A 10,580-nucleotide genomic window follows, 5' to 3' on the forward strand; every position below is an offset into this window, starting at 1 on the left:
TTGGTGGTGAGTAGAACTTTCTCCAGACAGTAGAGATTTGTTGATAACCATGGAAGAGCTCAAGGAAAGGGTGTCTGTACTTCCCAAAAAGAGCCAGAAGGATGATCCTGGGGCTGTGAGTGGATCCTACTTAAAACATAAAACTTAAAAGAAAAAAAAAAAAAAAAGAGCAAGAGGGAGACTCTGAAGTTGCTACTTGGTACACTGTTTCCAGAATCAACCAAGCAGGAGGTTGACACAATTATCTGGAGAAGCTGGGCAGAAATCTTCTTATCTATACTAAAAAACAAAACAAAACAAAAAAAAAAAAACCACAATCATCATCATCAAAGATTGGTCCAGAAATTTTTTAGAAACTAGGTTACATTGGTTAAATACTTACTATGCATCAAGCACATGCATTATCTCCTTGAATTCTTTGAACAACTATGCTATATTCTCATTCCCATATTCCAAGTAAGGAAACGAAGGCACAGGTAGGTAAAGTAACTTATCTAAAGACACACTGCTAATTAAGAGCAAAGCTGGGATTCAAACCGGAGTCTCTGACCACAGAACTCTTAACCACTGAACCTTTTCAGGTAATCACCTCACCTCAGGTTAAATAAATGACTGGAGAAACTAATGTGCTTCTGTGCTCAAAGGCTTCACCTTTTTCTTTACAATACTCTCACGCAGGAGGGCTGCCACCAGGAGCCTTGTGTCTACCTTAGAACATTCCCACTGTGAGTCACCTCTCTATGCGAGCCAAAGCCACTCGGTCTCTTGCCCCCACATCTTAGGAATCAACACAATTGGAAGCTATTGGTGGCCTGTGTTGACAGGGCTCAGGAAGCGGTTCTCAACCAGGGGCAATTTTGCCCACCTCCACCCCCACCCCCTCCCCCAGGGACATTTGGCAACGTGGGAAGATATTATTGATTACCCCAGTTGGGGGGTGGGGTGGGGGGGGCGGAGGAAGTACTAAATGGTAGCCAGGGATCCTACTAAACATCCTACAAGGCATGAGCCAGCTCCCCCACACCCTCAGCTCCAATCCAGCCCCAGATGTCAGTGGCTTAGAAGTGGAGATGGTAACGCTCAGAAGCCCTGGTCCCCAGCCTGGCCTGGGAAGAAAAAAAAAAAAAAATCACTGCTACCGCAGTCAGGAAACTGGATCAGATGGGTTATCTCATCTGCAGGGGAGATGCTACCGCCTGCACTTGGGCTTTTTCCATCCAACTAATTAGTACACTTGCGGATCGTCTGAACCGACAGCCTCCTCTCCCCCATGAAGCGCACGCTGGCAAGCCACTCCAAATTCAAAATACTGTCCTGACAAGCGAAGCAAGTGATTCGACAAGGTGACTCTGTCTGCTGTGCCAGGTGGAGGCGGGTGGCATATTCTAGGGGCGATCCACAGGGTGGCGGGGGGAGAGCGCAGAGCGGCCTCGCTAAGGTCGCGGGCGCGGCGCAGGTAAAGCAGGGGCCGAGCATTAGCGTCAGGGGGGGGGGAGAGGCTCTTTAAAGCCAGGCGAGGAACCTCATTGGTCCAGGGCCTAATTGTTTTCACAGGCCGTGAGATCACGCTCGGCAGGAACGCCGCGCGGGGCGGGGGCGGGGGGGGGAGCTCTCGCCGGTACCGCCCCACTAGAGAAACCAAAGCAAGACGCGTGTGGCAGCGACGCCGCGCGCGCCCAGGAGCCAGCCTGGGCGTCACCGCCGGCTCCGAGCTCCCGCTTGCAAGAGCCGTCGCAGGTGCCTGCGGGCGGAACAGCATCTCTCCGCGCCTCCGTGGCTCCTCCGCAGCACCGGGCGCCTCGCAACAGCCACTCGGCGCGGTCGTCCTGGCGACAGGGTGTGCTGTGTGTGACAAAAGAACTTCTGGGGGGCGCGGGGCACAGAACACGCGGAGCAAATGCGCGGCCGGCTCCTCCCCGCCTCCCTTCCTTCGCACGTGCGACAGGGAGATGGGTTTTCCCTGCGGGCCTGGTTGGGTGAAGGAACCGGGCGAGGGGCTGAGTCCGAGCCCGACAGAGGCTTCTTATTAATGGAATTGACTTTGACAGATCATTCCCACGAGAGGTCCAGATAAGCAAGCCCGCCTCAAACAAGGCTCTTTGGTTCTAGGACCCAGGAAATGACTCCCTGAGATACACTCGTTATGCACCCAGGGTCACCAGAAACAGATTTACCTTGAAGCTGAGAAAAATGAAGCTCCAAGCCTCTCACCCACGCAGGAGCCCCAGCAACACACTCACGGCCATTTGCCTTTGTAAACTGGGCGGTGGTAAGATGCTCTGACCTTGATTGCTTTGATTGCTTAAGATCGCTGCCTCTTTCTACTCTGACCTCCCTTTGGCCACATTTCCCCTCCTTTTAGGTGACTTTGGAAGGGCCGTGGGCATATTTGGGTTCTGGCTAAGAGGAAACGGAGTCAGAGATACCTTTACTTTGGGTTAAGAGGTCTTTACAAATTTATAAACTATATTTATACTTTAGTCACTGCTGGCTGTTCTCAAGCAGGGAAGGTTTCCAGCAATATTCCTCTGGCCCACTGGGCCCACCCACCCGGTATGGAGATGGGAAGGCTCAGATCCAGAGGTCATATCGCAATATGACTGTGACCTGTGGTGTCTGGCACAAGAGGTAGTGTGGGCCTGGGCAGGGAAATCAAGATGTGGAATAGACAGAGCCAGAACAGACTAATCAGAAGCTGGCCTGGGGGAAATTTTTCCAACCATCAAACCTGTGCAACTGTAGGCACACTTAAAATTGATAATTGGTCACAATGAACCTCAGACCTCCTAAGAAACATGCTCCCCCCCCCCCACTACAGGACCAAAAAAAAAAGTTAGAGATGTGGTAAGCAAATACTAAGTATTTTTCTGAATTTGGGGATACTTTAATACCTAATTTTGTATATATAATGTTACACCCTCTTCAAAAGGGCTTCTCGGATTGTATAAGCTTCAGGCCCTACAGTAAAACCTAGGTCCATCCCTTAAAAGCATGGACTTTTATCTCTTTCAAGAGGGTAGAGTGGTGGGATGCCTCGGTGGCTCAGCAGTTGAGCGTCTGCCTTCGGCTCAGGGCATGATCCTGGGGTCTTGGGATCAAGTCCCACATCAGGCTCCCTACACGGAGCCTGCTTCTCCCTCTGCCTCTCTCTGTGTCTCATGAATAAATAAATAATATCTTAAAAAAAAAAAAAAGAGGGTAGAGTTGAGGGGAAGGTGAGAATAGAGAAAACTGAACTCCCTAAGTAAATTTCCTGAAATATTTCTATGTCAGTCAGACGGGGAACCTACAAAACTGGAAATTCCTTGTGTATCTGTTCTTACTGAAAAGATTTAAATGAAATAAGGATATAAGGCTCCACCTTATCCTGGTGGATTTTCTCACCAGGCTGAGCCCATACCGCACAGTGTTTTGGGGGGGAAGTACTTTTTTATAATGTGAAATAAAACACACCTAGCTTTAAAAAAAATTCTTTTTTAAGTCAGTTTCTGCTAGTCTTTTATCTGTGCTTTATCTATCCCCTCCCTCCAGCAGATACTCTAAACTCCATTCCCCGCTTCCCATTGTCGCGTCTACACCCAAATCAAACAAACTCGGCCGGATAATTAGTTTTTGAAAGCACAGAGTAACACTCCACGAGTCGGAGAAAGTGAAAGAATTTTCTAAATTCAAACGCCCGAACAAGGAAACCTTCAGGTCGGCAGAGCCCTCGCAGGGTCTGCTTCTCGCCACCGGAAGACTTTTCGAGAAACCACACCGCGGAGGCCGCTTTTCCTTTTACTGCGAAGGCCCGAAGCGGCCGGGCCCGGCCCCCGCCCCCGCCCCCGCCCCCCAGAAGCGTGAATTTCACAGGGCCCGGCAGATGCGGCGCCCCGGCTAATTTCGGAACTCAGGCCTCCGTTTCGCAAATGCCCGGGCCCCGCGCCAGGTCGGCGGCCCCGCCCTCGGGATGCTCGGCCCCGCCGCCCCTCCGGGCTCGGGGAAGGGGTGGCCCCGAGCGAGTCCCGCTGGTGGGAGCGGAGCAGCCCCCGGGACGGACTGTGGGCTCTTTCCCTTCCCTTGGAAAGCGCTTAGCGGGCTCAAGACGCCCCGCCCCCCGTGTGTACCTTCTCTTGCGGGGCTGCTTGTTTTACAAAAACAGAGCTCGGGTCTTTAAAACCTGCATTCTCGGGATCCCTGGGTGGCGCAGCGGTTTAGCGCCTGCCTTTGGCCCAGGGCGTGATCCTGGAGACCCGGGATCGAATCCCACGTTGGGCTCCCGGTGCATGGAGCCTTCTTCTCCCTCTGCCTGTGTCTCTGCCTCTCTCTCTCTCTCTCTTTCTCTCCCTCTCTCTCTCTCTCTCTGTGACTATCATAAATAAATAAAAATTAAAAAAAAATAAAAAAAGCTATATGCTTTAAAAAAAAAAAAATAAAACCTGCATTCTCGCCCTGGGAGTAAGCATTAGTTAATGATTGCCAGCCGGTTTCTGTGTCTCGGCACCATGTGACCGGGGCACGTGACTTGGAGCCGGCTGTGGTTGTTCCTTGTATTTGAATAAAAAAGATCAAGCTTATTATTGCACTAAAAGCCTGCGGATCTCGTCAGCGCAACGTGATTCCCAGGCGGGTTACACAACGCGCTGCAGCCCCGAGCTCCGGCTTCCAGCGCCCAGCCTGCCTCCGCCCGGCGCAGGGAGCTGTTTTCTGAGAGACTTAAAACAAATAGGGTTTTATGTTTTCCAAAGTGAGAGTCCATTTTCCCCTTGGAAAACGTCTGATGATCTTGAAATAGGAAGAGACCCAATTTCCCCGAGCTTTCTTCTTCGGTTAAGGTTAGGAGCCCTATTGCACGCACACAAATAAAGGAAAAAAGCAGGAGATCCAATCCCTTTTGCAACAGAAGATTCGGGATTGTTTTGACCTTTGATTATTTCCCTCTCTGGAGTCTTCAAAATATATACTCTTTTCTACTTAGAAAAAATGTAAACTGAAAACGATATTTTTAAATTTAAAATTTTAATGGCGTGTTCATTTTGTTTTTTTTTGTTTGTTTGTTTCCCCTAAGGTTTCTAGAACATTGGCAGTTAAATTTTGATTCAGCACATCCCCAAAGGAGACAGCAGAAGGATTAGTCTGTTTATAGGTGGGAAGAGTTGGCTGTCTCTTTGCAGGTTAGTGTCTGTGGACACCGGTATGCAAATATATGCAGATTTGCCTCAAAAGGGGCCCCCTCCAATACCCAGAAGGTGACATCCTTACTAGACACGTTGTAAAACTCTCCCACTCCCCTCCCCCAAGGCCGTAGAAGGCCTGCAATATTTTGCTTTGCCCTGTCTCTAAGGATAGTCTTCAGTGATGACTCAGTTACAGGAGAAGGATCATGGAGGAGATAACATTGGTTATCTCTAGTCCAATGTCTTCTCTGAATGGAACTGCAAAGCGTTTCTCCATAGCAGTCACTTCTCCAGCAGTGTCTGTCCTCTAAAACAGGAGGCGGGTCCGTTTACCAGCCCAGGCCAGATTTCAGCTGTGGATTCATTCATTCTGCAAATACTGACTGAGTGCCTCCCCTGCCTGGCATTCTTCCAGGTGCTGAGGAAGCAGCTGTGAACAAGGGAGCCGGATCCATGCCGAGGTGGGGCCTCACTCCAGTGACAGGGTTACCTCCAAAAGCCCAAGCCCAGGAGGCCTGGCCTGAGCTGGCCAGGAGGCAGGGCTGGGGGGTGGGGGTGGGCACAGCATGTGAAAGTCCCTTCTGCATTATAGCCATTGCTCAAATGATGGGGCCACTAAAGGTTAATTAATTTGCCAGCTGATGATTTGGAAACAGAAGTCTATCTTTGCTGGCAGATACAGGTGTGATCTTGTTTCTTAGACACCTTCCAGCCAGCCCTGAGGAGTCCTTGCTCTCCGTTTCTGATCCTACGTGGACAAGAGTCTTTGTGTATTGTGTAGATGTCTCACTGCTGCCAGCAGCATGGCCAAAAATACAGCAGAGCTGCTTGGGAGTGATCCCTCCTTGAGCTGCGACAAACTCACTGCCAGAGTTCCAGCTGAAGCATTAATGCCTTCCTTCTGCTTCCCTGTTTCTCCGCAGTCCCCCATCCAAGGACACCCCAGCAACTCTGGCAGGAGCTACCCAAAAGGCCAGCCTGTCCACAGTGCCAGAGGGGTGAGGTCCTTGCCCTCCCAAGGACAGTATGCCAATCTGGCTTCTATTCCTCAATGGCAGCTCAATGGTAGTATGGGGCCTTCCCTCTTTTGACAAGCCCCGATGTGGATGAGAGAGTGAAAGTGTGTTCTGAAAATGGCAGAGCTTTTGACATGCTGAATAAGAAATGACCAGGTCACAGGAAGGGCAAGACAGAGGGAAAGAATGGAGCTCCCGAGTTCTTGATGAAATCTCGATTGGACTTCGATGAACTGATCGTTCAGTGGACGCTCTACTCTATGGAACCACATACCACACCAAAGGAAAGGGAATACAGCAACTTTAAACAAAAGTTAGAAATGCAGGCACAATGGTCTGGTGGCTGAGGATGGTCCTTTATACCAAGGCCTCAGAGAAGGTCCTTTTTTTTTTTTTTTTTTTTTTTTTTAAGATTTTATTTATCTGACATAGCAGAAGCAGGGGAAGAGGCAAAGGGAGAGGGAGAAACAGGTTCCCCACTGAGCAGGGAGACCAATGAGGGGCTCAATCCAGGACGCTGGGAACATGACCTGAGCCAAAGGCAGATGCTTAACCAACTGAGCCACACTGGCGTCCCGGAGAAGGTCCTTGATATCATGTATGATAAGCAGGATGGATATCGGACCCCAGACATAGCCTCCAACCACCCCCACCCTGACCTGTGCAGTGGAAGGAGAGGCAGCTCAAGCTAGAGAAAGGAGGCAGACAGGCACAGGTTCTGGCCTTGGAACTCAAGGTATTTTGAACCGAATGTCTTCTCCTAGCCAATCTCAATAATATTTCCCATAGTCCCTTGGTTTCCCAAGAGAAACAGTTAACTGCTATCTTCCTTCTGCAGGTGGGGAACCTAAGATAGAAGCATGGTAACAGCCCCAGTGGTAGAAAATCAAAGATAAAATTTATGTCTTCTCCAGGTTCACCTCTTGTAAAGATGAGCACCAGCAAGAGAATCAGAATGGTACAGCCTCTACAGAAAACAATATGACAGTTCTTCAAAAAAGTTAAACATGGAATTGCCATATGATCCAACAGTTCCACTTCTGGGCATATGTCCACAAGAATGGAGAGCAGGGACTCAAACAGATGCTTGTACACCTATGTTCATAGAGGCATTATTCATACTGGCCAAAAGGTGGAAACAGCCCAAGTGTCCCTGGATGAAGGGATAAACAAATGTGCTGTCCACATACAAGTGAATATTATTCAGCTTTCAAAAGGGAGAAGATTCTGATGAGTACTACAACATGGGTGACCTTGAGGACATGAAGCTAAGTGAAATAAACCCATCACAATAAGACAAATACTGTATAATTCCATTTACATGAGGTACCTAAAGGAGTTGAATTCATAGAAACAGAAAATAGAATGGTGGTTGTCAGGGCATGGGTTGAGGGGAGAATGGTGAGTTAGTATTTGAGCAGGACAGAGCTTCAGTTTGGGAAGATGAAATGGTGATTCACAACACAGAAATGTACTTAGTGCCGTGGAAGTGCATGCTTTAAAGTGTTCTAATGATGCAGCGTATATTTTACCCAAACAAGAAGCTTCAAAGGGTGTCCGAGTATCACTTGCACATTTTTAGAGCTTCAGAGAGCAATCTCAAAAAAATTTTGCCCTGTGTATCATACTCTGTGTATCAGCAGGATCCCTAGGAGTTACCCATCGATCCTATCCCTTCTGATGTCCAAGGAGATGAAATTATGTTGATTGTTGTACCATCTCTCTTGTCCTTTCACCTGGGTTCTGTGATGCCGACAGCTCAGAGAGGTGAGGGCCTTAACCTTCATCAGACCATCGTCACCCTCACCCAGCCCATTGATCTGATTTGCTAAAAAGAGAATCGGTGGCATAGAAGGAGAAAGATTAAGGAAGGATTCAACTCTGCTGCCCAACCAGTTTTCACTGCCTCCAGTAGAAAATGTTCAAGATTTGGGATAAACTTTGTTGCCTGCACTAGTGAGTTTTTTTTCTCACCTATTAATAGACAGATTTTGCAGGTCATAGGAAATATTTGATGGAGTGTTAGCAAAACAGTTGGGCTTCAAGGGATATGAAGGAAGAAGATCCCAGGAAGCATGAGAGGAAAGATTATAGACATTGAGTTTTAAATGTCCTCTGCCCTGGCTTTCTGACTTAACATACAATAATATAGTGCATGTTACCGGAAACTATAAAGACTATTCTATTCTTAAACCAAAACAATACAATAGAATATTCTTTTTTTATTTTTTTAAAAATTATTTTTTTTTTATTCATGAGAGACACAGAGAGAGAGAGGTAGAGACACAGGCAGAGGGAGAAGCAGCCTCCATGCAGGGAGCCCTGAGTGGGACTCGATAGTGGGTCTCCAGGATCATGCCCCGGGCCAGAGGCAGGCACTAAACCGCTGAACCACCCAGCCATCCCGAATATTCTACTCTTATATAAAACTTGGGGCACCAGAGTGGCTCAATCCATTAACCATCTGCCTTTGGCTCAGGTCATTATCTCAGGGTCCTGGGACCCAGCTCCCTGCTTGGTGGGGAGCCTGCTTGTCCCTCTCCCACTCCCCCTGCTTATGCTCTCTCTGGCTCTGTCAAATAAGTAAACAAAATCTTAAAAAAATAAATAAATAAAGCTTGTACCTCAGAATTCTAAGTTAGCAACAATTGAATTTTTAGAAAAGAAGAATAATCCTCATTTGGGAAAGCCCCAGGCCTCCTTGAAAAAGTAAAGTTGGTGGTTAGGATGGCCTCAAATTGTTCTCTATATTAATCGCTGACAGTAGCCATGAGTAATCCATAAACACAAAAACAGGTCTGATCTGGGGGATGTCTGTGGCAGTTTCCAGCAGACCTGATCTCTGCATCCTCCTTCATCAAGTCAGACCTATACTGAGGCTGTGATGAAGAACCTTAAGTAGGCGGAAAACTCTTTAGGAAAAATGTATGGATGAGAGCCATAAATAAAGATATTGCCTAACCTCTCACTGACCTGGTCCCTCGGTGATCATGCTACATGGAAGAGTGTTTCTTAGCTCCACGCTTGGCACTTAACAAATGTTTTCTTTATTGGGTGGCATTATTATTGTTGTTGTTATTCTGGATGTCCCACACATAGAGCAATCACGTTTTTCAAGTCCCAAATTAAGAACTTCTAGTATAAGATTTGTACAGTATACTTAGGTAGACAGCAAGATAGATTATTTCAAACCAAGGCTACCTAGAAAAGTCCAGGCTCTGTGTAGTCAGTCTCATGGGCTCTCCATTGACAGACCACTCCAGTTAAACTATGAAATCTGCCCAAGTTCCCATATTTTTGGGATCTACAAAGGTGGTAGTTCAACCAAATGCAAATCCTTGTTGCATTCAATTCCATTCACAAACACCCTTTGAGCACCTAAACGTAAAATATTGAGTTGAGTGCCATGGGGAATAAAAAAAAAAAAAAAAAAAGAGATGGCCCAGACCTTCCAGAAGCTCAGGGACAGGAGGGTATGGGAAGGGCTGCCCTTGTGCTGAGCATCAGAGATTCAGGGGAGCTCAGATTCACTATTTTTAAAAATATTTTTAGTTGAAGTATAATTGACATACAAGTTTCAGATGTACAATATATGATTCAACAATGATATACATTATGAAATGCTCACTGTGATAGGTATAGTTATCATCTATCTCCATTAAAAAGTTATTACAATATTATTGACTATATTCTCTATGTTGTCCTTCCCACACCTGTGACTTATTTATTTCATAATTGGAATTTTGTTACCTCTTAAGCCCCTTCACCTATTTGGCCTCTTCAGTCACCCCCTACCTCTCCCCTCTGGCAACCGCCAGTTTACTGTCCACATTTATGAATCTGTTATTTTTGTTTTTGTTGTTGTTGTTTGTGTGTTGGTTCATTTGTTTTGTTTCCTAGATTCTAAATATAAGTGAAATCACAAAATATTTGTCTTTCTCTCTCTGACTTACTTCACTTAGCATAATGCCCTCTAGTTCCATCCATGTTGTCGTGAATGGCAATTTTTTGAGAGATGAATGGATAAAGAAGATGTGCTACATCTACACAATGGAATACTACTTGAAATCTTGTAATTCAGATTCACTCTTAGTCACTGATAATACCTGACCAGTGCCTCTAAGGCTTTTGATGGCATTTTAAGGTATTTACATTTGATTAGATCCCCAGGAGGTACAGAATAATTTCCATGCAAAACTACAGGACAAAAATTACAGAGGGAGAACCTGACAAAAATTACAGAGGGAGAACCTGGCCGAGCCCTCCAACATGACCAAGAGAATGCCCATGATCCAAGCTCAGATTCTCATGCTACCCAGAAGTCTCTATTTTCCTTGCACTTACAGTTATTTCAGGAGCCTTCTACATGGTCAAAATGATCAAAAGGCTCCTATAGGAGCCTTCCTGT

The 10,580-nt window shown here is 46.8% G+C and overlaps 1 long non-coding RNA gene across 2 annotated transcripts; it reads left to right on the forward strand.

Moving 5' to 3' along the window:
- Positions 1–1,211: 1,211 nt before the first annotated feature.
- On the forward strand, positions 1,212–9,955 carry LOC129504455 (uncharacterized). Of its 2 annotated transcripts, XR_008663369.1 has the most exons (5): positions 1,212–1,343; positions 2,110–2,269; positions 5,048–5,153; positions 5,572–5,617; positions 7,087–9,955. It is a non-coding gene; the product is annotated as an uncharacterized LOC129504455 (long non-coding RNA). The 2 variants fall into 2 exon arrangements; XR_008663368.1 differs by lacking the exon at positions 1,212–1,343 and having other exon boundaries at positions 1,676–2,269.
- Positions 9,956–10,580: the final 625 nt, after the last annotated feature.

The sequence above is a fragment of the Nyctereutes procyonoides genome, unplaced genomic scaffold (genome assembly GCF_905146905.1).
Source record: "Nyctereutes procyonoides isolate TBG_1078 unplaced genomic scaffold, NYPRO_anot_genome, whole genome shotgun sequence".
NCBI classification, from domain to species: Eukaryota; Metazoa; Chordata; class Mammalia; order Carnivora; family Canidae; genus Nyctereutes; species Nyctereutes procyonoides.